At 45.5% G+C, this 27,896-nt stretch overlaps 1 protein-coding gene across 4 annotated transcripts in view; it reads right to left on the reverse strand.

The window, feature by feature from the left end:
- The window catches only part of Chd9 (chromodomain helicase DNA binding protein 9), a 243,065-nt gene extending 215,882 nt beyond the window's left edge, over nucleotides 1–27,183 (reverse strand). Inside the window, exons 1-2 of one of the 4 annotated variants that reach the window (XM_063247114.1) lie at nucleotides 27,043–27,057; nucleotides 21,341–21,404 (exon numbers count right to left, since the gene is read on the reverse strand). The gene's annotated coding sequence lies outside the window, so the exon portion shown is untranslated. Of the gene's footprint in view, nucleotides 1–21,340; nucleotides 21,405–27,042 lie in introns of those variants that run through there. The other 3 variants (XM_063247111.1, XM_063247105.1, XM_063247110.1) reach the window with 3 other exon arrangements.
- Nucleotides 27,184–27,896: the final 713 nt, after the last annotated feature.

Raw genomic sequence — 27,896 nt, forward strand, 5'->3', positions numbered from 1 at the left:
AGATTTCAATTATCAAGGTGAAGCACAGCCTGATGCCTTCTGTAGGAGAACGTACCTCAGCAACCTGGGAGATCAAAGCTTACCAGGTACAAATCACAGAAAAACCCTGACTCCTCCAAAATATTCACCCTGCAGGAGGCCTGATACAGGGCCATCTGCTCCCTTTATCTGGCTGCAGCTTCCTCTTTGAAAATCACTAATGGAATAGAAAAAAGAAAAGGCACGGGCACGATTCCCAGAAGGTTAGAGCTGAAGTGGGAATGTGTTATCAGGGAAGCAGGGAACAAGTCCTTGCCTGCTCCTTAGCCTGTGCTTTGTACATCTTTGTGTAATGGCAACTTATCCCCTTGCAAGGGAAGGAGCCAACCCTTGGCACTGCAATCCTAGAAAAATCTGCAGCCATAAGGGTGAGGAGGAAAGGATTAATGCATCAAGAGCCCTGGGGCTCTCCCAGACAGAGGTCAAAAGCCCTCAGGTCCTTCAGGGATCCAGCAGGTGATGTGTATATCCTCTGGGGTTAAAGATGAGAAAAAACAGCCACCTGGAGTAGTGGGAACTTGGGCCAGCAAAGTACTGGCTGCAAAGGACAGCGGCTATCCACCACAGGCCGCCTGTTGTTGTGAAGAATGTGAGCACTGTGCTACCAGGTCTTCCATTTTTCTAAAGGAAGCAGACAGCTAGATTTTTCATGAAGTCTCGCAACTGGGGAATTGATTTAAATGAGAAATCCCTCAAATGCTGGCATTTGGAGCCAAACAAAACCTGCAAACAGTCCACATTCACCTGAGGCCCTCCCCAAGGGGGCAACCTTGACCTAGGGAATCAGTGCTCTAAGGCTGCAGGTGGTAGACAGTACAGGGAAAAGGGGCCAGGAGGGGTCAGATGGAGCCACTCCATGAAGGCCTTGACCAGCTCGCTAAAAGGCAAGGCTGCCTGTGTTCCAGGGCATGAGACTCTTTCAGGCTTCTGTGATTTTGGCAGACTGCATCTGCTGCCAGTTGGGTGCTTACCAATAACTCTCCCATCCTCTACAGAAATTCCTTTCCTCTCCATGGCCAGTTCACAAGTCTTTCTTTGGGTAGGAACACAAGTTATCACTTCAGGCTCTGACTACACCTTTAAAAACCACTGAAGTTGAGCATTGTGGCACAGGCCTATAATCCCAGTGTTCTGGGAACCTGAGGCAGGAGGATCCCAGTTTGAGTCCTACCTAGGCAAATTAGTGAGAACATGTCTCCAAATTAAAAACAAAATGAAACAGCAAAATAAAAAGGTTGAGAGAATAGCTCAGTGTGGAGGCCCTGGATTTAATCCCCAGTATGTGGGGAAAATAATTAAAATTCACCTGATCCTAGAAGAATCAAACGAAACCTTTCTCCTTTTCACACTCAAAGTTATGACCAGCAACAGTGGATTTAAGAAACGATTCTTTCCCAAGAAAACATGTTGCCTTTCAAAGACAACTGCTGCTGCTTGTCTCTGTGAGAGAGGAAAGAGGGAAACCAAGGCATAGAGTTGGAGGCTTTTCGCCAAAACACACATTTGGCAGAACTCCAAAGAGCTGGCTGGCAGAACCGCACAGTAACTTTTTTTTCATGCAGGGGATCAGACTCAGGACCTCATGCATGTTAAACAGGTGTGCTACAACTGGGCTATACTCTCAGGCCCAGTAGGCTATTTTTAAAAGTTTGGAGGCACATTCCTATAATCCCAGCACTGTTGGAGGCTGAGGCAAGAGGAGCACACGTTAGAACCAGCCTGGTCAACTCAGTGACTCAGTGAGACCTTGTCTCAAAAACAAACAAACAAAAATCAAGTCTCTTTCTAAATTATATATAAGAAAGATGAGTCGAATTTCCTTACAACGAAATGGTACAGAATTCTAAAGTGCAGAATGAGCACGGGTGTGATGGCATTGCTCTGGAGGCTGAGGCAGGATAGCAAGTTTGAAGCCTGTCCTGGCAAGTTACCAACACTCTTATCTTAAAATAAAACTTAAAAAGGCTAGGATGTATCTTAGTAATACAGCACTTGCCTAGCATGGACAAGGTCATGGGTTCAGTCCCCAGTACTATAAAAAATAAGTTAAAAGAGAGATGAGAGTCTCAGGCGATGGTGTGATCTTCTAGCTCTTTTCCCTGGGATTATCTTGTGGTTGCCAGGTAGATTCTTTTAGCTTTGCAATTCCCTATATACAGGAACAAGAAAGGTGAGTGGGAGGAGATGACAAGAGAGGACATTTCAAAGGAAAGTGTGTTGTACAAGCAACTGCCTACAGCAGGGTGTGTGCAGGAATGTCTGGGCGTGTATGTGTTTACATATTTGCATCCTTAGTTTGTATGCAAGCCATTTTGGCAGAAGGAGAAATGTTATTTCTCGTATTTCAGTAAGCACAATACCCTCCTAGAAGGACCTTCATGGCCCCAATTTCCCTTTCTCCCACCTCCCCAAATCAATGATGCTTTCAATTAATTGATTTGTATTTATGGAGCACTATCTCATGACAAGCTCTAGAATTAGATCAACAAAGAAGGTACAGCATTGCTGGGGAGGTAGCTCTGTGGAAGAGCATTTGCCAAGCATTTGGGTTTGGTTTGTTAGATCTCTTGCACTGCCAAAAAAGAAGGAAGAAGGAGAAGGAGAAGAGAGGGAGAAGGAAGAACAGCACGAGAAAGAAGAGGTAAAAGAGAGACAGTTGGGTATGTAATCCCAGGCACAACTCAGGAGGGTGAGCAGAAAGATCATGAGTTCAAGTCTAGCCTGGGCAATTTACCCAGACCCTGTCTCAAAAAATTAAGAAGGGCTAAGGATATTAGTGGTGAAGTGCTTGCCTAACATGTGCAAAGCCCCTGGCTCAATCAAGAGAAAGAAAGAAAGAAGAAAGCAGGCAGGGAGGAAGAAAGAAAGACAGCCCTTGTCCTCAGGGACCCACACTTTAAAAGGAAGGCAGACAAGTAATGGGCAGGGACAGCTCTGACAGGAAGTAGAGAGGCTTGGAGCAGGAGGAAGCTTCTCTGAAAGGCAGCATCGAGGGCTGGGAGCGCATCCCGGGAGAAAAGTCTCAGCTGAGATCTGAAGGATGAGCTGGAACCAGACAGGTAAAAGGAAGGACAGCAGCAGGACAGCAGCACAGACATAGATCTGGAGGTTGGATTTCCCCCAGCACCTGAAGAAGAGTTGTTGTTGGAGTTAAGGCCGCCTCTGTCCTGGGAAGGATTTCAGGGGAATTCTGGAGCCAACTATGGGAAAATTAGAAATCATTGTTCTCAGACCTAAACAGTTTAGTGAAAAGCACTGAAAAATGCTCTCCTATCCTTAGGGTACTCTGAAAACAGGATGGAAAACTAAGTGATTAGGGGAATACAGACCCTCCCCTTGGTAAGGAACACAAACACTAAGGACACAGAGCCTGAGACCAACTGAATTTTGAATTCCAATTTACAGAATATATTCATACATTTTGTTCTTCTTTCTCTGTCTCTCTGTGTCTGTGTCTGTCTCTTTCTTTCTCTCTCCCACAGTTAGGTATTGAGTATCTTACATTATCTTTTATAGAGAAGGAAACTAAGGTTCAAAGAGGAAAGTATTCAAGGTTATTCATTCATTCACTCATTCATTTACCGACTCAAACATTAATAAATATCTACTGCAGGCTTGTGTTAGATGCTGTGGACAGAGTGTTGAATAAAACAAACACCTCCTCAAAGTAGCCAGAGTTCAGACTCAGAACCCACTGAAATCCCAATTCTAGTTCTCTTTCCAGTACACGGAACTGCAGGTTAGATATGCTGCCTCTAGTGGCTTGGGTGTGTGAGTTCCTTGCCCCATCATCTTGATGGCAGAACCACCCCTGAAACAGGCTATCAGAGAATCAGCAACATGGTTGTTACACAGTTGAATCATGCTGGAGTGCAGGACAAGATTCCCCCCGTAAGTCTCTCCCTACACAAACTGTACCCCCACCAAAAAGGTCCCCAGCCTTGACTTTGAGAGCCACCAGGAGCTTCCCCATTCCACCTCTGACCTCTGACCTTGGCACTAACCTAGAGCAGAAGCTTGTCACATCTTGCCTGTTGCAGTGTTTCCTCTAAACACCCTCTTATGGAAGTAGGAATGGGGTACAGCTTGTGACAAAACAAGGGAAAGATTGAGGGGGTAGGAGCCAGCAGGAAAAGGACTAGACCCTGTGCCTGCTGCACAACTCTGCTGCAGGCCAACTCTGGCCAAGGTCAGAGATGACTGGCAAAACCCAGCCAGACAGACATCCCTGGAAGATGCTTGGGAGTGGCCGGTGTATCTCCCCAGAGCCTGGGCAATGTTATTTCCTGGGGCAAAGGCAAGTCACAGAGGATGAAAGCTGATGACTGAATGTCTGGGGCAGGGTGGGAGGCCTTGCCAGGGGATGGGGGTGGAGCGGTAGAAAGGCAGGAGGGGTGGAGACTTGGCTGGTTTTTGCACAGACAAATCTCTTCATTTTTCCAGACTGGAAAAAGCTTTTCGGGCTGTGCACATTTGCTGAGAGTCACGGTATTTACTATGCTTCCCGGCTCAACAGATTTCTTTTTGTCATTCAGTCAAATGCAGCTTGTATTTTTCAGAGTGAGAGTGGAACAGACTGTGGGGGCTCTTCCCCCACGTTGTGTTAAAAAACACATCACAAGTGACTCAAAAAGCCCAGCTCACTTGGGCAGCAGAGGTGGGTGGGGTGGCATGTTGTGGAGACAAAGACCTGTGTTTAGACAAACATTGTCTCCCCCTTGGAGGTGTATAATGACACTCTTTATTTTCCCAACACACATTTTTTGAGCAACTGTAATAACAAACTGCTACACTAGCAACCAATTCCTGTACCTTTTTTTTTTTAAGTACTAGAGACTAAACCCAGGGAGTGCTAAGCTACATCCTCAGCTCTTTTTAATTTTACTTTGAGACAAGGACGTGCTAAATTACCCAGGACTTCCTAAATTGCCCAGACTGGTCTCTCGGATTCCTCTTGCCTCAGCCTCCCAGGATGCTGGGATTACAAGGCTTTCGCCTCTATGCTCAGTTCATTCTTGCACTTTGCATATGCCTCTCAGTTATCCATGTTGATGGAAGTGTGGGTAGGGTTCAAGAGAGGAATAATCAAGATAAGCACTTAATAATAATAAAAACTCTTCTTGCCAAGAAAAAAATCCCTTCTTGCCATCTTCCTAAGGTGTTTCTAGCCATAGAACACTCTTCTGATACCAAATGTTTGTTTTTGCCATGCCAACCAATTGTTCAACACCAGCTGATGGCCTACAATTTAATTCTATGCTGACTCTTAACTACTGGGAATTGGCATAAGACCCCACAGGTAAAGGGCTCAGTCCCACAGACTACCCAGATTCAAAGGCCAGTCACTTACCCTGTGCCACCGGGGCTTCTGATAACGGACTACTTATGATGTTTTCAGGGAATTCCTACAACCCCACTTGTAGTTGGGGTTGATAATTTGCTAACGCAGGTTTGTGGAACTCAGTCATGTTTACCAACTTATTATAAATGGTGCCAGTCAGGAAAAGCCAAAGGAAAGACATGCAGTGGACAAGGTAGGGGGACAAAGCACCCCATCCCAGACATGCCTTGAAAGTATCTGTACAGGGATTTTTAGAGATTTTAACCTCCAGCATTCTTCTATGAGAAGCCAGTGGTCTTTTTAGTGACCAGCCCCATCTGGAGCTCTGTCTAAAGGAGCCCACCCTAAGGGTATTAGCATAAACTGAGGTGCAATTGAAAAGGGGCTCATTATGAATAACAAAGGACTCTCCTGTCACTCAGGAAGTTCCAGGGGTTGCAAGAGTTCTAGTGCTGGAAACCAGGGACAAAAACTAAGTGTATTTTGTATTATGCCTCAGTGCCTAACCAGAGTTTAGTCCTGGAAGTGTTTCAGGCCAGATGTCAAATTATAAAATCCTAGGCTGACATGAATTTGGTCAAACAAACATCAATTGAACACTTGCATGATGCTACGAATGGTGCTGGCGGTGGAGATAGCCAAGCTGAGCACATGCAAACTTTATTCATTTGTTTGCAGTAATGCTGGGGAGGGAATGCAGGAACTCACACATGCTAGAAAAGTGCTCTTCTAGTGAGCCACACCCCTACTCGGGCACTTTGCATTTTTAACAGAAAACTGTGTGTGAGCCCAAAGGCCTGCACAAACAAGAGTAGAATTTTAGGCACCAAGGATGAGAAAAGTCAGGAAGGAAAGTGTGTGTGTGTGTGTGTGTGTGTGTGTGTGTGTGTGTGCGCGCGCGTGCGCATGTGTGTAGGGCTCTTCCTAGGACAGAACATCATACTCAAGCTCCCGTGAGTTTAATGCAAACCACACACTCCCACTGTGTGTGTGATCATCCAGTCTTGCTCAAACAACCTCATGGCTCGAGGGTTTTAGAGTAGAAGCCTCATTTTCAGAGCTGACATGCGCATCATTCAAGCAACCTCTGACCTCTCCAGATGGCGGAAGGGTAAATAAACAGATACCTCAGTGATGGCAGTGCAGGCTGCAGGATGCCATCACCTGGCACAATGTAATAAAGTCTCTAACCTCCTGTACTCTGAGTGGGTGAGGCAATGATTTCAAGAGAGGAAGAACACCAGGGACTTCTCAAACCTTCTTTAAATCGGAGCCTTGGGAAGTTAGAAGAGAGGTGGTAGAGAGAGGAACAACTAAATATCTGTAAGCAACAGGGGAGTAGAGGGGAGACAGGTATTCTACACAGTCCAAATTGATTATGCCAAGTGTGGCGCATTCTTTTTTTTTTTCAGACTGCCTTATCTTTAAATAAATAAAATTTTAAAATATGATTCTTATTATTTTGCAGCAAGCAGACCTTTGCTAGCCTGAATAAATGTACAGGAGCAGAGGACATAGCTCAGTGGTAGGTCATTTTCTTTGCATCCATGAGGCCCTGAGTTCTATTGTCAGTATTGCAAAATATGTAGGTATTATATGTATATAATACATATATTCTCTTTTTTCCCCTTACAGAGAAACTTGGCTTGCCTAGCAAAAAAAAAAAAAATGCATATGGAGAATGTGTGACACCTAGAGCCACTGAAGTCTCCTGGGCCCCTTGATGTCCTCAGGGGCAGCCCCAGCTGATGGGAGATCCTGTTCCCATGCTGGAAAGGCTGCCAGCCTGATGCTAGAGGCACTTCCTGGCCTCAGGCGTCTGACCAAGGGCAGGCACACAATTTTTTTGGGAACTGGTTTCCCTTTGCAGATGCTGCTGTCTGCTTTCTCTTCAGTCCTCCAGCATGCAAGAAGGACAGCTGGCTTCATCCACATCTGTGTGCGGTGCACTTCAGAGGGTCAGCTCTTGAGCGTGTACCCCAGAATTCACTTGCTTTTCATGCACTTGAAATGTTTTTTAGAACAGTTTTAATTTATAGAAAAACTCAGAAAACAACCTGGGCATGGTGGTGCATACCTGTAATCTCACACCTTGGGAGACTGAGGTAGAAGGATCACAAGTTGGAGCCCAGCTTGGGCAATTTAGAGACTTAGCAAGATCCTTTGTTAATATAAAAAGTTAAAAAGGCGGCCAAGTGTAGTGGTGCATGCCTATAATTCCAGTACTTGGGAGGTTGAGGCAGGCGGGCAGCATGAGTTACATAATGAGTTCAAAGCCAGCTTGAATTACATAGGGAGACTCTGTCTCAAAAAATGAAACAAAACAAACAAAACAAAACACAAAAACAAGTTAACATGAGGCTGATGATGTGGCTCAATGTAAAGGTCCCAATTTCAATCCTGGTGGGGTGGTGGTAGGGGGGCACAAAAAAAATCAGCAGCATAAAAAGGCAAATTACTGATGTGAGGAAATAAATCTTTGTAAATTACATATCTGGGTAGAGGACTACTATCGAGAACACACAAAGATCTTTCAGAACTCAACAACAAGGTGAGAAGCAAATAACCTAATGCAAAATGGACAAAAGACTGGAGTGGACATTTGACTAAAGAAGATACACTTAATAAGTACACAAAAAGATGTTCAACATCATTGATCACTGGAGAAATGCAGATCAAAACTACAATCGGTTACTGCCTCACATTCATTAGGATGGTTACTACTAAAAAAACAGAAAATAGCAAATGTTGCCAAGGATGTAAAAGTTTTGGAATCCTTATGCCCTGTTGGTGGGGAATATGAAAAGATATGCTTTTGGGGGAAACAGAATGTTGTTTACCCCCAAGTTAAAAATAAAGTTACTACATGACCTAGTAATCCCCGTCCTGGGTACACACTCAGAAGAAAGAAAAACACACCTTCAAGAGATAGCTGTTCATTCATGTTCACAGAAGTGTTATTCCAATAGTTAAGAAATGATAGCAACTGAAGCATTCATCAAAGGGAGAATCAGTAAGCATATGTAATTAGGTCTAAAATGGAATATTCTTCAGTCTCACAAAGCAAGGAAATTCTAACATGCCACACTATGTATGAAACTTGAGGATATCAAGAGAAGTAAAATAAGTCAGTCACAAAAGATAAATATGATTCCACTTATATGAGATATTGCAGAGCCATATTTATAGAGACACAGAATCAAAGAGCTGTCGCCAAGAATTGGGAGGAAAAGTAAAAGGAAGGTAATGTTTAATGGGCAAAGAGTTCCAGTATTACAAAATGAAAGTACTGGAAATGGTTGTAAAGCATCATTGATGTATTTTAGTATCACGAATTATACATTTAAAAAGTCATGATGGTACATTTTATATTAGGTGTATATTGATACAATAAAAATATTAGCTGGTGAGACTGCAGGGAATGGGAGAAACCTTTCTAACTGTTGGTAGGAATGCAAACTAGCTCAATTGCTATAGAAAAAAAGGATGGGGCTTCAGTGAAAAATTAAAACTAAACATTGCATACAACCCAGTTATTTCCATGCTAGGTATCATCTCAAAAGAGTTAAAGACATCATATTGTAGTGATAAATACATATCCACCTTTAGAGCAGCACAATTCATAGTAGCTAAATTTTAGAAATGGTCAACATGTCAATCAACAGATGACTGGATTTTAAAAAGTGGTATTTATATACAATGGAGCATTACTCTGCCATAAAGAAGAATAAATCTGAATCATTTGTAAGAAACAAGATACAGTTTGAGACCATAATGTTAAGTGAAATAAATCAGACCCAGAAATTTAAATATTACATGGTTTCTATCATATGAGAAATCCAAAGTATAAATAATTCAAAGAATAAAGTAAAAGACAGGTAATAGGAATTAGGGCAGTAGATCTTTTGTAAATGGGAAGGAGACCAAGAGAGGGGAGAGAAGGGAGAGGGGAGAGAAGGGGAAGTAAAAAGAATTGATGTGCTCTGTACGTATACCAATTCCCCATGTACGAATACCAATTCCCCATGTACATATACCAATTCCCCATGATTTTAGTGTACGGGGGTGAAATGAGCACCCAACTCCCCATGATGAATGTCATCATTATGTACTATACACATATATTAATGAAATGTTAAAAGTTTTTAAAAATGAAAAAATTGAGAAAAAAATGTAAAAAGCAAGGGTCTCAGATAAACAACAAGAACTACTGTAAGGGCTTTGACTTTGCTACAAGAGCTGGGGTGTAGCTCAGGCGCACAGCACTTGCCGAGCATGTGCAGGGTGCAGGGTTCTATCCTCAGCACTGACAAAGGAAAAGAAAACAGCAACAAAAACCTGTTACAGGTTTCCTTTCCAAAGTAGAAAGGCAGCAATGGGAAAAAGATTTCTGGTTGCTATGGAAATAGGAGTTGGCTGGGGTTTGCTGGAGCAGCAGCTGCAGTGGAACAAGTGGCCAGGAAGCTGGGCCTGAAGAGTGGGCTTCCGCCTGGGGATAAGACCACAGGCTTCGGCAGGCAGACAGGAGGAGGAGGGAGGAAGAGAGGAGGACAGCAGAGCCGTCTCTAGACTCTGGGGCCTCTGAGTTCTGCAGACATGTGGAGGGCAGCTGAACAGTGTCTGTGTTGCATATGTATCCCCACAGGCCAAAACAAGAAGAAGCAAAATAAACCAACTGCCTGAAGAAGTTCCACCAGCTACCCCGAGGGCAGGAAAGTCCAGACAAGCTGAGTGTGGCTGACTTTAAAAGCCTTGCAGGGCTGGGGGAAATGCCTGAGGGGCGGCTTGGCCTTCACTCAGGGCTCTTCACCTTTTGTCCGGAGCACAGCTCAGTGCACGGAAACTGTTGTGGGCCAGAAACACATCTGGCAAACTCCTGATTGGTGAGCGGGGCTGTAGGGTGAGCAGGCTGGCTGTCTGGTCATCTGGGTCTCTAGGGGGCCTTTCCTGCTTCAGATAAAAAGGAAAGACTCCCTGACAGTGGGGCTCTGGGGTCTCCTGGCCAGAGGCTTTGAAGGTGGCTGCAAGTTCTCAGCATCACTTTTGGGGAGATATCTCAATGAGCCCCTCAGCTGGACCCACCTGAGGGGAAATGATGGTATTTCCACTCCTACACCAGGAAGAGAAACTCCCACACCTTTTCCTCCCATCATGGTGAGGTCAATCTCCCATTTGTGAGGGACTCAGACTTTTTTTTTTTCTTTTTTAATTTAGTTTAACTTGATTTCTGAGACAGGGTTTCACTCTACAATCCAGGCTGCTCTTGAACCCATGATCCTCCTGGCCCAGCCTCCAGCATGCTGTGATGATAGGTATTTAATTTTATTTGCTGCAGTGGGAATTGAATCCAGGGCTCTTGCATTAAGGTATTGTGGGAGACAACTCCAGCGACTCCCCTTAAATGCAGAACAACTGCTGCAACTTTGATTATATGGAGACTTATTTCCTTATGCTGATATGTAGAGCTGGCTATGGTATTTCCTTCTCTCTTCAATTGGCTCTAAGCCCACAAATAAGGCCAGCTGAGGTACTGATATGTAATCTCTAAAGACTTCAGACAGTCTCCTGTTTCCCCACATAGTGCTCTCTGTAAAAGATATGAGCACAGCGGGATGGGATGGTAGAGCCAACAGCTCTGGGAATGTCAACTGGGTATGAGCCTCAAGGTAAAGAGGCTATGACTCCCCAGGCCACAAGGTTTACATATCAAAAACCAAAGCAACAGCCTCCTAATTCAATTGCTACCTTAATTGAATTATACAAATTGATTCTTCTGCATATCCTTATCTCTGCATTTTACAAAGATGCTTTTCTCCCTACCTGGCCAGCCAGCTCGAATTACTCCCATAATTCCTGCCATCCTCACTGTCACTCATCCCTAAGCCACCCCCTCTTCTTCACAAGATAATAAATTCTGGGAGAGGCCTAGGATCAGGGCCTTGGTCTGAACATTCTCATGGGGATTGGATTTAGGACCCCTTGGGTGTCCTTAACTTGGAACATGTCTTGGTGTCTTTACTCTCGCCATGGGTTGCATTTGAGGTGGTAGTTTAGAATTAACTTACTGGGATTCCATTAATGTCTCAATTACTGTCCTCAATTACTGTGAGGAAAACTAGAAAATTATGATACTTGGGTAACTGTACTCCATATTTAGGATTACAATAAGGTATATATGCACAGTCACTTTTTATTTATATATAAGGTCTTGAAAAGTTGCATGACCTCAAAGAAGGATTATGGAGGTAGCTCAGTACAGAGGCCCTGGGTTCAAATCCTAGTACCACAAAAACAAACAAATAAATAAACAAGTAGGTGAACAAACGGAAGAATAAATGAATGAAAAGTTATGAAACAGTCATGATGTCAATTACCCGTAACCCCAGCATTTGGGGGACTAACCCAGCTTGGGCTACACAGCAAGACCCTATCACAAGAGTCTCAAAAAGAAAACCCCCCAAAACAAGCAAACAAATAAGACAGGCATGGTGGTACACACCTGTAATTCCAACTCTCTGGGAGGCAGAGGTAAGACAATTGCAAGAGCCCACGTTGGAAAATTTAGTAACTTACCTAGCTGCTGTCTCAAAAAAAAAGAGCTGGGCATGCAACTCAGTCTGAAGAGCCTGGGTTCAGTTCCCAGTCTCATAAGTATGTGCACACACACACACACACACACACACACTTCAGTGCATCAATAGCAGGAAAAAGCAACTCACAAACGGGAGGAAAAATACTTGCAATCACAGCTGATAAAGGACTGATACCCAAAATACACAAAGATGTCCAGGGCTGGGGATATAACTTAGCAGCACAACATCTGGCAAATGTGAGGTTCTAAGTTCAATTCCCAGCACCAAAAAAAAAAAAAAAAGACTCCCTGCAACTGAACAACAATTCATACTGATTAAAAATCTTGTGCGTCTGTGTCTGGTAGCCTGAGCAATTAATTCGAGGGTAACAATATGCAGTATAACAACCATCGTTAAATTCCTGTCATCTGGTTTTGAAATCTCGTGTGACCATTGTTTTGTGGTTGTTGTTGTTGTCCTCGTCATTTTGTTTTTGTTGTTTAATTATTTGCTTCTTGATTTTTGTTTTTTTCTCTTTAAAATAAAAAAATAGGCATTTTGAATAGACATTTCTTCAAAGAAGATGTACAAATGGCCAACAAACAAATGAAAAAATGCTCCCCACCATTAATCATTAGGAAACTGTGACCCCACCCCAGGCTGGCCACAGTAAGGGGCTGGGGCTGGGGTTAGGCTGCATGGTGGAGCACCTGTGAGTTCCTGGATTCAACCCCATCAGCGAAACCAGTAACAAAACCGAGTTTTGTAAATGGCAAATTCTTTAAAATGTATATTTTACCACTATGAAATTCCTAGACACAGATAGATAAACAAGCAGAAGGGGCCCGGGGACAACTTTCAAGCTCTCAAAAGTTCCTCCCTCAAGCTGCCCCCCTGGGCCCAGGCAGCACCCAGGATATGGCCCTCCTCCTACTTCCTTTGCCTCATCATAACTCAGCCACAGGTGCGAGCAAGACCACAGGCTGGTATAGGAGAGAAAGGTGAACAGAGATGAGGACAGGGTCTGAAGAGACAAGGTGAGGGTACGGTGGAATCTGTAACCTCAGAGGAGCCACAGGGATTGCAAGTTTGAGTACAGCCTGAGCAGCTCCACAAGGCTGCCTCAAAATTTTAAAAAAGTAAAAAAGGTTTGAGGAGGTAGTTCAGTGTGAAAGGCCTTGGACTCAGTCCCTAGTTGTAGAGAAAACGAAAGAGAGAAAAGAGAGAGAGAACAAAAACGGGGTGATCTGGTAGTTCTGAGGGGCAGCAGGGACTTGCTGCTTGGCGCCTTGGAGGAAGCTGTGGTTAAGGTGGGTTTGGGGAAGTGAGGACCTGCAGATGTGTGAACCAGCAGAGGCCCCGCTGGGAAGGTGCTTTGTTTGACTGGAGTGTGATGTGACTGACAGGCAGGGGTCAGGAAAGACTGCTGGATGGGCCAGAAGGAGATGGCCAGATAGAGGCAGCTTGGTGCCCCATGAGCCTGCCATTACATCACCTTAGAAGGAAAGCTGGCCACTTGTATCTATCTATCCACACCCATGTGTGTTTACAGAGGGCCACTAGGTGCCTTGTGTTCCACAGCCCTCAGTGGGAGGTGGTAACAGGAGCTTTGTTTTGCAGCTGAGAAAACTGAAGCTCATGAAGTTAAAAAATTTACCCGAGGATGCACACAGGGGTGGGAACCCAGGTCTACATGGGTTTCAAACTTTAATGCTTATCAGAAATGCCTTAAAGAGCAGGGTGTGGTTGGGCCAGGGTTTAACTTAGCCACACAAACACTGCAGGCAAGCGTGAGGTCATGATTCCATCCCACCGCCACCAAAAAGGAAAGAAAGAAAGAAAGAAAGAAAGAAAAGGAGCAGGGTGTGGTGTCACAGGGTGTGCTGTCAGGCAGCATTTAGGAGGCTGAGGCAGGAGGACTGCTGTGAGTTTGAGGCCAGTCTGGACTACAAAGTGAGTTCAAAACCAGCCTGAGCTGCATAGTAAAACCCTGTCTCAAAAACAAAAACAAAAACAAAAACAAAAAAAGACTAAAAAAATCAGAAGTGCCTCAAAGAGCTGGGGATGTAGCTCAGCTAGAGTGCACTTACATCACGTGCTTGAAGTCTTGGGCTCTGACCCTAGCACTGCCAAAAACAAAAACATTCTCAAGGGCTGGGGATTTAGCTCAGCGGCATAAGCGCTTGCCTTGTAAGCAGGCAGTCGTGAGTTCCATCCCTGGTACCGATAAAAACGAAAAAGACAAAAAAAAAAAAACAAAAAAAAAAAAACATTCTCAGTGGTTCAACTTGAACAACAAGACAAAGTTGCACTGTAGCATGACGCAGATTATAGAATAAACATTCACGAGTTTCATATAATATAAATAAAAAGGAAAGTTAAAATACAGAAGATCCATGGGATTGGGGGCACACCTCTATGATCCTAGCATTCTGCGAGGCTGAGGCAAGAGGATGGCAAAATCAAGCTTAGCCTGGGCAACACAGTGAGACCCTGTCTTAAAATCAAAAATTTCAGCAGGGTGTGGTGGCTCATGCTTGTAATCCCAGCACTATCGAGGCTGAGGCAGGAGGACTGTTGTGAGTTCGAGACTAGCCTGGGCTACAAAGTGAGCTCAAGGCCAGCCTGAACTGCATAGCGAGACCCTGCCTCAAAAAGACCACAAAAAAAAAAAAAAAAAAAATTTCAAAAAGGGCTAGGAATGTAGCTCAGTGTGAAGGCTGTGGGTTCAAGCCTGTGTACTGCCCAAAAAGGAGGAGATGGGACAATGAAAAGGGAGAGGTAGAGAGAGGGGGAGGAAAATGAGCAGAAGAAGGAAAAAGAGATTCAAATTGCTCATCCGGAAGAATTCCAAATAACTTACATCGACATTTTACCTTAAAACTAAAGGAGCAGGGAATATAACTCCCTACTACCTTAAACATGGCCTATGCATGTTGGCTTCCTCCCAAGAGTAGAATACAAAGAAGAGAAGAAGTAACTTTACAGTGGAGAAACCAGGTAGACAATGCCTCAGCCATGTGAGCATGGTCCTGGCACAGTGACAAGCTGTGGTGGCGTCTTATACATAGGATGTGATGTAATGAAGATGGCACCTTCCTTCTGCACCCCCAGTCTAATCATGGAAACCTATGAGGCATCCCAATAAGAGGAGACAGGAGGGTTCTACAGTACATCTGTCCAGTCTTCCTTAAAACCATCCAAGTCATCGAAAACAAGGAAATTCTGGCCAAGCAGAATTGATACCCCTGAGGAAGCTGAGTCAGGAGGGTCAAACGTTCAAGTACAACCTGGGCAACTTAGTGAAACCTTGTCTCAAAACAGAAAAATTAAAGGTTGGGCATACAGCTTAGTGCAAGGCCTAGAATTCATTCTCTAGTACTGAAAAATTAAAAGTAAAAATTTACCAAGGAAGAGAACTAGTAGCCCGAAGGACGAACAACAGTTAAATGCAATGTGATAAGTTCCAAATGGGGTCCTGGAACTGAAAAAGGATGCTGTATAAAGACTAAGAAAGCAGAGAATAAGCCAGCATCTCCCGGGAATCAGCCATGCTGGAACTTGGAGGACCAACCAAGAAAGCAATGAGCCATCCTTCCTGGTAAGTGGCATGAGCCACCTGTCAGGGAGAGAAAGAGTATCTTCTGTGACCCTACAGGAGCTCAGCCTCCTTTACCTTTAGCAACTGGACAGCTTTGAGGTCAGCCAGAATTGATAGCAACTAAGGTACATAAAGCAACTAAATGCTTGTATAACTGGGTTGATTATGCTGACCTGGGGCCAGTGGTCTGAGCATCTCTTGGGAGGATGACCGTATGCAGCACAGCAAACATGGGGGATTTCCTTTTATCTTGTCTTTGAAGGCCAATATTGTTTTCACTGTTTTGCTTTTTTCTGATTAATTGTTTTGCTCTATTCAATATTCTGCTTTGAGTGACTTTATAATGTCCTGTTTTTGGTTTGATTTTGCTATACCTGATTGAATTGACAACTACTCTGAAGAAAACAAGATATACTGTGGTACCTATTGCTGTTATACCGGTATCCTGCTCTGTTCTGTACCAATTTCACTGCACTGCTTTGTTCTGTCTTGTTCTGTTGCATTTTACTATCTTTAATTTTTTTTTTAAAAGAGACTAAGAGGGGCTGGGGATTTAGCTCAGCGGCATAAGCGCCTGCCTTGCAAGCAGGCAGTCGTGAGTTCGATCCCCGGTACCGATAAAGAAAAAGACAAAAAAAAAAAAAAGACTAAGAAAATCTTAATACACTATGCACTTTAGCTGATCAGATATACCACCAGGGATAATGGTGAGGGAGGCTGAGGCAGGAGGCTTGCTGTAAGTTTGAGGGCAGGCTCCGTTATGGAGTTCAAAACCACCCTGAGAGTGGGACCCTATCTTAACAAACAAACAAACAATAAAATATAATAATGTGTTACTATCTGGACTAGAGGTATAGTTTAGTGGTAGAACATGTACTAAGAATGCATAAAGTCTTGAGTTCAAGTCCCAGAATGGTCATTATTGGTTTGTAACAACTATACCCTATGAATATCGGCACTGGTTCATTGTAACAAATGTATCATAGTAATATAAAATATTAATAATAGGGGAACTGGGTATGGGGTACATAGGAAGTCTCTGGTCTATTGTCTCAAATCTAAACCATTCTAAAATACATACAGACTCTATTAAAAGCAAGCAAATTCCTGGGTTACACACTCAGAAGCTGGCCCTCCACTGGCCCTCTGAGATGCACCTGCACAGACAAAATGAAGGTGAAAGAGGAGGACTCCACTTCCTGCCTGCGGAAGGATTGTAGAGAAAGCAGACAGAGCAAGCCCTGCAGACAACTATTTTAGTCACCGTCTCATCACTGAGGTGCAATACTATATGATACCCACAGATCTAAGGAGGAAAAGTTTATTCTGGTGCATGGTTCCTTGAGATTTCAGCCCACAGTCAGCTGGCTCCAAGGCAGGGCTGCATGATAAAAGAGAAAGAGCTCAAGGCAAGGTGGCAAAAGTGCAGGAGATCAAGGGAGGAGGAGGGAGATGGACTCGTCCAGGCCACGCCCCCACTGCACCCTTCTCTGAGCAGTTTTCACCTCCCAACATCACATTTAACTATAAGCTCAGCGATAACCCACTGATGAGTATCATGCCCCATAATCCCATCATCTCCCTACACACCCACCTATGAGTGGAGGTGGCTTTGAGGGGGACATCTAGATGTAAACCATACCAAGAGGGAAACAGTTCCCAAGGAAATTGTGTGCCTGCCCAGGAGGAGCCTCTCTCATCAGACTGGCAGCCTTCCTAGGAAGGAACTGGGTCTCTCCTGTCAGCTTGGGCTTCCCTAGAGGGCGGGGGACATCTTTCCTTTCAAGGGGCTCAGGAGGTTTCCCTCAGCAGCTCTAGGTGTCACAGATTCTCCATTTGCATGTTTTTACTTTTTGTGGGGCAGGGGGGTTTCTCTATGCAGTTCAGGCTGGCATTGAACTCACTATGTAGCCCAGGCTGGCCTCAAACTCACAGTGATCCTCCTGCCTCAGCCTCCTAAGTGCTGGGATTACAGGAATGCACCAGCATGCCTGTTTACCCCCTGTATGCTTTTAAAGGTCAGCAAAAGTTCTGCTTGCTCCAAAATAATAAGCATCCTATTTTTATTGTCATTATTGTTTTTGGGGTTTTTTTTTTTTTTTTTTTTTTTTGTCTTTTTCCTTTTTATCAGTACCAGGGATCGAACTCACGACTGCCTGCTTGCAAGGCAGGCGCTTATGCTGCTGAGCTAAATCTCCAGCCCCCTATTGTTGTATTTTGAGTTAGGGTTTTATTATATGTTGCCCAGGATGGTCTTGAACTCATTGGACTTAGATGATTCTCCTGTCTCAAGTTTTCAATTAGCTGGGACTACAGACAGATGGAACCACGCCTAGTGAATCTTATTTTTTTATTTAAGCATAACCAACACTCAAAATCTACAATCTTAGCATGTGTGAGGCATGAATTGCATCCCCAGCCCTGAAAAAACAAAAACAAGTATGATTTGATTTGTTGGGTTCAGTGCCTGCCTTTTGCTCTCGGACGCTTTTTGAGTCTCTGACCTAATTCACAGTCAAGTGGTAACAAGAAATATTGTGAAGTTGTGGTGCTGCTGGTTTTTTGCTGAAACTAAACCTGACACCCTAGCCTACTGCTTCTTGATTTTAAGAAGTTGCTACCGGAGGTACTATGAAAATCATCCTCAAAATGTGAGGAGAGTACAGTGTGCATGTCAGTAGAATATACATGTGATATTTATCATAACCGACCTGCAAAAGTGCTTAAGGACAGGACAGGATGTGTCTCTGGACAAAGCCGGAAGGGCAAGGGCTGGAAATCAAATCAAGATTTGATAATGAAAATAAAAGACAAGCAAACTGTATTAACATGAGCTGCAGGAATAAGAGGTAGAGAGAAATGATGTACTAGAAGCTTAGAAAAGAAATACCAAAAAAGACAGAGTTTGTCCTAGCATTGTCCAGACTAATGGGAGCCCTGAAAACTTTCTTAGAAGCAGATGTGGTGGTGCATACCTGTAATCTTAGCCCACAGAAGGCTGAGGCAGGAGGATTGCTGCGAATTTGAGGCCAGCCCCTTTTTACTTCGTATTTTTAAATTTTGTACTAGGGTCTTGCCAAACTGCCTAAAACAACCCTCAAACTTTGAATTTTCCTGCCTCAGTTTCACAAGTATCTGGATTACAGGTGAGCACCTGTGGCCCCAGCTGGGGATGTAGTTTTTATAAGGATGTTAAGCCTGGTCCAGGGAGCAGAAGAAAGGAAGAGGTTAGGTAATTGATTAGTCATACTGCTCATCAGCAGGGGAGCAGGAAACTGTGGGGGGGGAGTTGCCACTCTGCTCTCCTGGAAGGACACAAGATCTTAGGCGATCCTGGTGTTACAGCTTTTGTCCAGTTGTCCCCCCAAAGTCTTGTGTGGTCACAGGTGGGGCTGCTTCAGAGCTAGCTGGATCTAGAATATGTGACACTGGGACAGATTCCTGGAGTGATGCTAGGATCCAGGGCACTAGGATTAAGACTGTGAGTGCTGCCCTGCCCTAAGTAGCCTGGATAAGGTACAAGGTACAGAAAGAGCTGTGGTTCCCTTGCTTCCTTTGCTACTTCCTGCCCACCATGAACTGTTTCTCTTCTGCCATGCCATCCTGCCTGGGGGCCAGCTTATTATTGACGGAAACCTTTACAAACTGTGAGCTAAATAAACCTTTCTTCCCTTAACTTGTGGGTGTTGGGTATTTTGTCTCAACAGCAAGAGTAACTAAAACACCTGACAATTGAAACCATTCATCTTGCTCACCTAGCTTCGAGTTCATGAATCCCAACCTCCTCACTAGAACTTGGCTTTCCATATAGGCTTTCCCACTGGGGAAAGAATGTGCTGACAAGTTGACATAAGGGTTTCAGGCTGCTTTGCAATTCCTTCTCCCACTGTAATTGAATATATTTGTGGTCTGGCTTCCTTACTAGGCTCCAGTGAATCTGGTTAGTGTATTCCTTTTAGCCCGATTAGCTCCAAGCGCACTAAACAATATCCACTTCTGGCCTGCAAAGAAACAGGGCCAATAATGCCCATCACTTATGCTGCTGGCTGGAGGTTCGCCCCTTGCTTGACCAGCTTGGCTTCCTCTTTTTTTTCTTTTGGCAGGGCTGGGGCTGGCGCACTGGAGCCCTGGGCTTTGTGCATGACAGACAAGCACTCTATTACCACGCTGCAGCTCAGTCCTGCCTCCCTCCTTGACTTCCTACGGAGCTGCCCTTCACTACATCAATCAGCCCAACCACAGCCATCTACACTGAGCCCAGAATGAGCGGGGACCTCTGGAACAGAGTGCTATGGCAACCGACTTTGAAAGTTCTGCTGAATAAAACAAGAGTGAGAGAGGAGGAGGCCTTATGCTTGGAGGACTATGCCAAGGATACGAGACACAAGTAGAAGGCGCTGGCGAACTTTAATCCAGAGTGGAGGGAGCTGAGCGACCAGGCCCTTGTCACCAAATGTCTGCTCGGCTATAGATGCGAAGAGGGCAGATTTATTCTCTGAGGCTCCAGTTGATGACTAAAAGGGGGCAGATATAGAAAGGGGTGAAAAACAGGAACCTTTTATGGCATTTTCACTGAAACTTAAATTACTCAAATATCACCTTTTTTTTTTTTTTGTGGGAACCTGTGTAATTCTTTGATTAAGGACACAATCCCGGGCTACAGCTCAGTGATAGAGCACTTGCCTTGCAAGTGAGAGGTCCTGGTTCCATCCCCGGGACCATGAGAACAAAACCCCAAAACCTCTACAAACTCTGGGGCAAGAACACCTGGGTTCATTTTCCAGCTCCATCACTTACTAGCTATCGAACGTCAGGCAAGTGACTTAGCTCGCTGTGCCTGTCTTCTCAGAAGAGCTAACAATAGTACTAACTTCAAATAGTACTTAACCCATATGGTTGTGGTGAGGATTAATTGAATTATACATGCAAAATGCTTAGAAGAGCGGCCAGCAGGGGATGCAGAGAAAGGGGAACTCTAACACACTGTCGCTGGAAATGTAAATTAGTGGAGCCATTATGGAAAACTGTATGGAGGTTCCTCAGAAAACCAGAAATAGAGCCACCATATGATCCAGCAATCATGCTATTGGGTTTATAGCCAAAGGAATAGAAATCAGTACGTCAAAGAGCTATCTACACTCCCTTGTTTATTGCAGCACCATTCATTATGGGCGAGACATGAAATAAATCAAAATAGCCATTGATAAATTAGTGGATAAGAGGAAATAGGGGATATGTATGCCTCATGGAATATTACTCAACCATAAAGATGCACTCCTGTTAATTGTGACAACACGGATGAGTGTGGAGGACATTATGCTAAGTAAGGTGACTCAAGCACTGAAAGACAAGTCCCATATGTTCTCACTTATATATAGAAACTAAAAAGTTGATCTCACAGAAATAGAGAGTAGAATCGTGGTTACCCGAGGCCAGGAAGGGTGGAGGGGAAGCAGAGATGGACCCAGAAGACAGAGAATGGCTACGGGGTTCAGCTGAAGAGCAGGTGTGATTCTCAATGCTCTAAGCACAGTGTAGTAATAATGGTTGACAACAATTATCTCCAAAGAGCTAGCAGAGGGCATGAGATGTGCTCCCAGCACAGGGATGATGAATGCTCCTAGTGATAGGTGTGATGGCTACTCTGGTTTTGAGCATTATATATTATGCACATGTATTGAAATGTGACGCAGCAGCCCATAAATATGTACAGTGGTTATGGCAATTGAAACTTAAAACATTTCAAACAGGTTTGTAAAAGAGGAAGCCAGGAGTGGTGGCACATACCTGTAATCCCAGCTACCAGCTACTCAGGAGTCTGAGGCAGGGGAATCATAAATAGAAGGCCAGCCTGGAAAAACAAACGAGGCCCTATCTCTAAATTAAAACAAACAAACAAACAAACAAAACGGGGTCGGGGAGGTACAGGACAGATGTAGCTCAGTGCTAGAATGCTCGCCTGTAATGTGTGAGGCCCTGGATCCTGTTCTCAGTTCCCTCACCCTCTCTCACATACACAAAGAACAGCCAGCACATGGCAATGTTATACTTATTATACGCTCAGATTACTCATTCTAGTTCTTATTTTTCTTAAATATTTTCTACTAGTTTTTTAATTTTATTTTTTGGTACTGGGGATCGAACTCAACGACCTCGTGCTTGCCAGGCAGGTGCTTATGCTGCTGAACTAAACTCCCAGCTTTTATTAGGTTATTCTAAAGGAAAGTTTATATTACTTTCCTATATGCAAAACAAATAACACTTGTCACATACAGGTGAAAACTATAAAGATAAACATAGCCAGGCAAGGTGGCTCAAGTCTGTAATCCCAGCACTCAGGGAAGGTAAGGCGGGAAGATGGAAAGTTTGAGCCCAGCCTGGGCATTTCAGTGATTTAAGGAAACCTGGTCACAAAACTCACACTAAAACAAAAAGTGCTGGGGATGTAACTGAGTGAAGGGCCTTGTATTCAACCCTAAGTGCAAAAAAAGATAAACATAAAAGGATGTTAATAGATTGCTACTTTTGTTGCCACAGTTTTAATGCTGGATCAAGGGCAAAACTGTTACAGTTTAAACAATGTTAAATGACTGCCTTCATCTTGCCTGCTAAATGCCCTGCACTGAAGGACTACTGCTTTTCAACAGCAAGGGAGAGGAGCCAGTGTGGCAACAGCAGCCCAGGGCTTCACTCTGACTTCTTTCACTGCAGCGAGGAGGAAGAGTCTGGGCTTCCAGGAAGGGCCAAGTCAGCACTCCTGCACAGGGCTTCCTGGAGAGAGGGCAGGCTCACAGCAGGGGTTAAAAGGGAATGCCCTTCCTACGCTGAGACTTCATGTTGAGTGCCACATTTCTCTCTGTGTCACATCTAATCATCTCACGAGGCCCTCAGTGGTATGAAGGCACAGAGAAGTGAGACTCACCTGCGGAGCAGGTGCTGGGGCCTGCCCTCCTCCCAGCCCGGCCTTCCCGGAGACCGACACTTTCCTAAGGCCCGTGCTTGCTCTTGTGCCTGAAGCCATTTTCTGACCTCAGGGTGTGTGCAGCAGACCGTGAAAGGTCAGAACTTGAGTGTGGGGAGGGAGGGACTGGAGCTGGAACCACCTCTGTTGGAACTTCTGACATTTGATCCATGAGTCTCCAAGGACCCTGCAGACCAAGTTGCACTGCTGTGCTAACTCATCCACCAGCACACCCTCCACGGGCTCCTGGCTGCTTCACGGTTCCCCACCCTCATGGACCCCGTGGGATCACACTTCTGGCACTTCATGCTCTGCTTCTGGGCTAACATCAACCTGGCACAGCTTTAGATTTCAGATGATGTAATGAGTTGTCCAGTGAGATAGCAAGTTCTACTTTATTGGAACACTCAAGAAATGGCTGAGTCAGGGAAGGCTTGAAGTTGATGAACATTTCACATTCTTGGGACTCTCAGTCCATGGGTCCCATCCAGACCACAGCTAGACCACAGCTTGTTGGTGTACAGCCTGTGAGCTAGCAACAGTGTTTATATTTCTAAGTGGTTGCGAAAGCATGCCTGTGATACCAGTATTCTGGGAGGCTGAGGCAGGAGAACTGCAAATTCAAGGTCAGCCTGGATGATTTTGCAATGAAACCATCAAGCTGAGGTAGCATGTGCCTGTAGTCCCAGCTACCTCAGAGGCTGAGACAGGAGAATTGCTCAAGCCCACAAATGAGGCCAGACTAGGCAACAAAGTGAGACCTTATCTCAAAAAATAAATAAGTAAGTAAATGCATCAATAATTTTAAAAATCCAAGTTTGGGGTTGTAGTTTGATGGTAGACTACTTGCTTAGCATGTACAAGAGCATGGATTCAATTTCCAGAACTTCAAACAAACAGGCACAAAATTCTAAGAAACTCAAATTTCAGTGTCCATAAAGTTTTAGTGGAACAGAGCTGGATTGTCTGCTTACATACTCTTTATGGCTGCTTTTACTGTACAGCAGCAGAGTTGAGATGCTGCATATGAAACCATGCAGTCCACAAAGCTTAAACTATTCCCTCTCTAGACAGTGATAGAAAACGTTTATTGATCCCTGCTCGAGATCATTATCCTGCAGAGACAAAACTCAGGCATGGTTGCTCCATGGATGAGAAGGCTGAGAACTCTTCACATTTCCTGTCTCTGTTTTCATGATCACCTTCACCGCTCCTGCCTCCCACAGATCCATGTGAGTCTCTCCGAGGCACTAATGTCTTTATGCCAGGAATATCTGTATTTCTGAGAAGACCCAAGAACTTTTCCTCTCCACACTCTGCCACTATCCCAGGTGATTTCACACCTGCTTGATGGCTTTTGCTGCCACCCGGACCAAACCTCTAACCCAGGAAAACTATGTACCCAAGATCTCTAATCAACACCCAAATGTCTGCTCAATATTAGACAAAGAAGAGTGGGGAGGAGGAGGGATGCAGCTTACCAGCAGGGTAAGTTGGAGCAACTCATTTGAAAGCACAGGGCATCGATTTTGTCATCTGTCAAAGGCGGAAACACTCCTGTCCACAGGATTACTGTGCTAATCGGATAAAGTGAGAGCTGCCTACCAAACACAGTGCCACTTGGCTTCCAGTGTATTACTGTATGATTGTATCTCTGCTCCCTTTGACCAAAACACAGGCTGCCTGTCACTTACTGTGTGCTCCCTGACCTTGCCACACTCTTGGCCACCTCCTGCCCTTTGTATGTGCTGCCCTTTCCACCAGAAACATTTTTCTTCCCTTCACCCCCACCCAGCAGCTCATTATATAACCTTGTTTTATGTGTGTTTCTGTTTAAACACATCTGTCTTCTCCCCTCTTCCCCCCAGGACTGGGGATCAAACCCAAAGCTTCACACATGCTAGGAAAGCACTCTACCACTGAGTGACACTCCTAGCCCTAAAAACACCTTATTCCCCACACATTATCTTATTAACATTGAACTCAGCTAACAGCACTACAACTCATGCTGCAACAGAGCTGAGCTAGCATGGTTTTCCATAAAGAATATCACTGCCTTCTTGTGCTTTGGAACACTAGGCAGCATTCCGCACTAGGCTTGGGGACCATTTTAAACAGCCGAGTCACCAACAAAAAGCATAAGAATGCACCCCCCCCCAAGACACCAAATAGATCACAAAAAGGACGCCTATTTACACATGTAGGTTTCCTGAACCTGCCATGGGCTTACATCTCAATAAATACACTATAAGTTGACAATACTGTAATTCAAAAATGCTCTCAATGCACTCAAGCTGTTGACCATGCCTGCTCAGCAAGCGGCACAATTCACTGTGAAGCCTGGTGGCTTCCCTCATGATCACCAGGATGACTAAAAGCCGAAGTGCCCAGCCACGGCCTAGTAATGCAAGGAAGTATCCTACCCCAAATCACTAGTCCAGGAAAAGACCATAGTACAGAATTTAAAGTACAGTTTCTATGGCACACATCCTGCTTTTATAGGATGGTGAAACCAGAAAGTCCTACATCGAGCTATCAGACACCAAGGACCTTCTGCAGGATGAGACTGGGAACCAGAAGTAGAACTTTTCTTGTTTGACCTCAGCTAGGAGCATGCACGCTGGATGAAAACTTTTTTTGCTGCTCTGCTAAATCTTTATATATCTGTGAAAGTGCTAGGGATACCAAATATGGCATTACCAACAAATTTCAGTAAGTCTGACGATTCAGAAGTTACAAGCAAATGAGGATCGATGGTGCTTTCTTCCTTTCTCTTGTTCTTTAGAACGTGAGGCCACTGAGGGTTAGTTCACCTCTGTTTTATGATTTTATCTCTGGTGTCTGAGAGAAGATTGACTGCACACTGTAGGCTCTCAACAATAAGGCAATTAATTCCACTAGTGGATAAGCTGGTTCACAGCCACAAGACCCAGGGTTATGGAGACATGGTGGCCTGCACCTGTGCCAAGTGCCTTCTCCCACACAAGGACCATTAGAATATTATTTCTGCACACAGCCATGCAGTCAGACAGCCTGGGTTCCAGTATGGGATCTGCTTCTTACTAATTAGATCACCCTGAGCAAGTTCCTGGCTTCCTCAGCTCTCAAGGGGGTACTTACAATTGCTAGTAGTGACCCTGCTATCAGACGGAGCCCTTATAACGCTGACTACTTTGCAGGCTATGGCAAAGGGTTAGTGTGATGTGCAGAATGCATTTAGCAAAGTAGGTGCCTGGCACAGAGCAAGTCCATAGAGAACACTAGCTTTCATTCTCAATTGTCCCTGCAGCCACTCTATCAGCTCTATGCTGTCATACCCATTTTGCAGGTGAGGAAACTGCAGGTGAGGGTGGTTGAGTGAGTCCTCCAGAGCCACATACAAGAGGGACTTGCTCTGGTGACTGGAAGCCCACACTGATATCACTTTGCTCTTTTATGAAACATAAAGGTTTTTTTGTGTGTGGTGCCGGGGACTGATCTCATGGCCCTCACACTGAACTACATCCCCACTCACCCCCTTTTATTTTGAGACAGCCTCTCTCTAGTCTCGAAATTGCCCATGCTGAGTTTAAACTTGCAGTCTTCCTGCCTCAGCCTCCCAGGATGCTAAGATTACAGATGTATGGCACCACACCCAGCATGAGTCACCTTCACTAGCTGGAAGGGATTTTACCCTGCCTGCTTAGTGATGAAGGCAACTCCAGGCAGCCGCTGAACTCCTGTCCGGGATGAGCCCAGGGCAGAACCGTTCCCTTCTCCCATCCCCCCAGAGCACTCTCACATTCCAGTCGGGTGCCTTTCTGCCGTTTCCGCTCACTTTGGAGTTCCAACCTTTCGAAAGCAGCCCTGCTGAGGGTGGGGTGTTGGGCTGCTATCTTGGGTTTGACAGCTCCCAGGCAGAGGTATTTCTGCTCTAAAGGCAAGGAGAGGCTGCAAGAGCAGCGGTAGCAGCTGCATTCTGGGCTCTAACGTTCTCTGCTTTTCTCTAACTCTGGATCAAAGGTCCTCAACTCTGGCTGTAAGCTGAAATCCCCTGGGGAGCTTTCCTAGACAGATCCCCACGACCCAACTCAGCGAAATTCCATCTGAGCGGGGATGGGGTGGGTCGGTGGGGGTGGGGGTTGTAGGGTGGTGTACCAGGTTCTCTCCCGGCTCTCCAAACTGCACCCATTTGCACCCAAGTTTGGGAAGTGGTGCTGTGGCCGGATCATCACTCAAAGCCTGCGCCAGGGGTGCTCAGGGCAACAGTAACTCCTTTCTGCTTTGGGGACTTACGGTGTGGGGACCTGGGCGTATGCCTTCCACAGGCCCAGGCTTCTCAAGGGTGTTTGTGTGCTAGCGACCTAGTGCTCTGCTCAGCTCTTAGGCCCAGCTCAGAGATGCGGGTCTCCCAGCCCCCTTGGGCGACTCCACGTGTGGCCGCTCGGATTCCTCTGGTTATCTCTGCAGATCGCAAGCAGTGCCGCGCGCCCGCCCCTCTGCCCACCCCGACCTCAGTGCAGGGAGACGCCCGAGCTCAGAATCCTACCTTGGCGGCCGCGCTGCCCTCCAGTCCCCGGAATCCGAGGACTCAGGTTGCTTCTGTCTCTTTGGTCTGCGCCCGGGAGTCGCCCACTAGAGCGCAGGCGCCACCTCGTGGGCGCGGGGCGGCGGTGCGGGGACCCGGGCTGGGAGGTGCGACCGCGGCGCAGGGCGGAAGTGCAGCCAGGCTCCCACGTGGGCGGCTTCCCCACGCTTGCGAGGGGGGCTGGGGGCCCCTGAGCGCCCTGCGGGGCACTGGGACCTGAACCTGCGCTACTTTCTCTCCGGAGCGGGGAGGAGATACCGGACTCTGGCTCATGGTCTGAGATGCGTCCTGGGAATTTTCCTGTCTGGGCCCAAGGACATTTCCTTTTTTTTTCTTTCAATCCAACAGCTTTCAGCGCACCCGATTGGCATTGTCTGCCCTCCTCTCTGTCGCTGTCTCTCTGTTTCTATGTCTACACACACACATCACTCTCGTGCCTTCCCCTTTCTCCCTCTTTCTGAGATATTGAGGACAGGACCCAGGGCCTCACACTGTACCACTGAACAACATCCAGCCCTTTTCACATATTTACTTATTTTTGAAACGGGTCTGGCTAAATTGCCCAGGCCGAGCTTGAAGTTGTAATCCTCCTGCTTCAGTGTCCTGAGTACACTGGGGGGGACTACAGGTATGGACTGCCACACCTGGCTGTAGCTTCTCTCCTGAATACCTCAGGAACATCAGAAGATGCAGGGAGCTGGGTTTCTCTCAAGCCCAGGGAAGTCTCTGCCTTACCGCCTACACTTTCTCCTGGCCTCCTCCCGCCCTTGCCCGACCTTGTGAACAGTAAGTGAATGGTACCTGTCTGGGCAGAG

The sequence above is a fragment of the Cavia porcellus genome, unplaced genomic scaffold, assembly GCF_034190915.1.
Source record: "Cavia porcellus strain 051 isolate PalLab524CR breed Dunkin Hartley unplaced genomic scaffold, mCavPor4.1 scaffold_4, whole genome shotgun sequence".
NCBI classification, from domain to species: domain Eukaryota; kingdom Metazoa; phylum Chordata; class Mammalia; order Rodentia; family Caviidae; genus Cavia; species Cavia porcellus.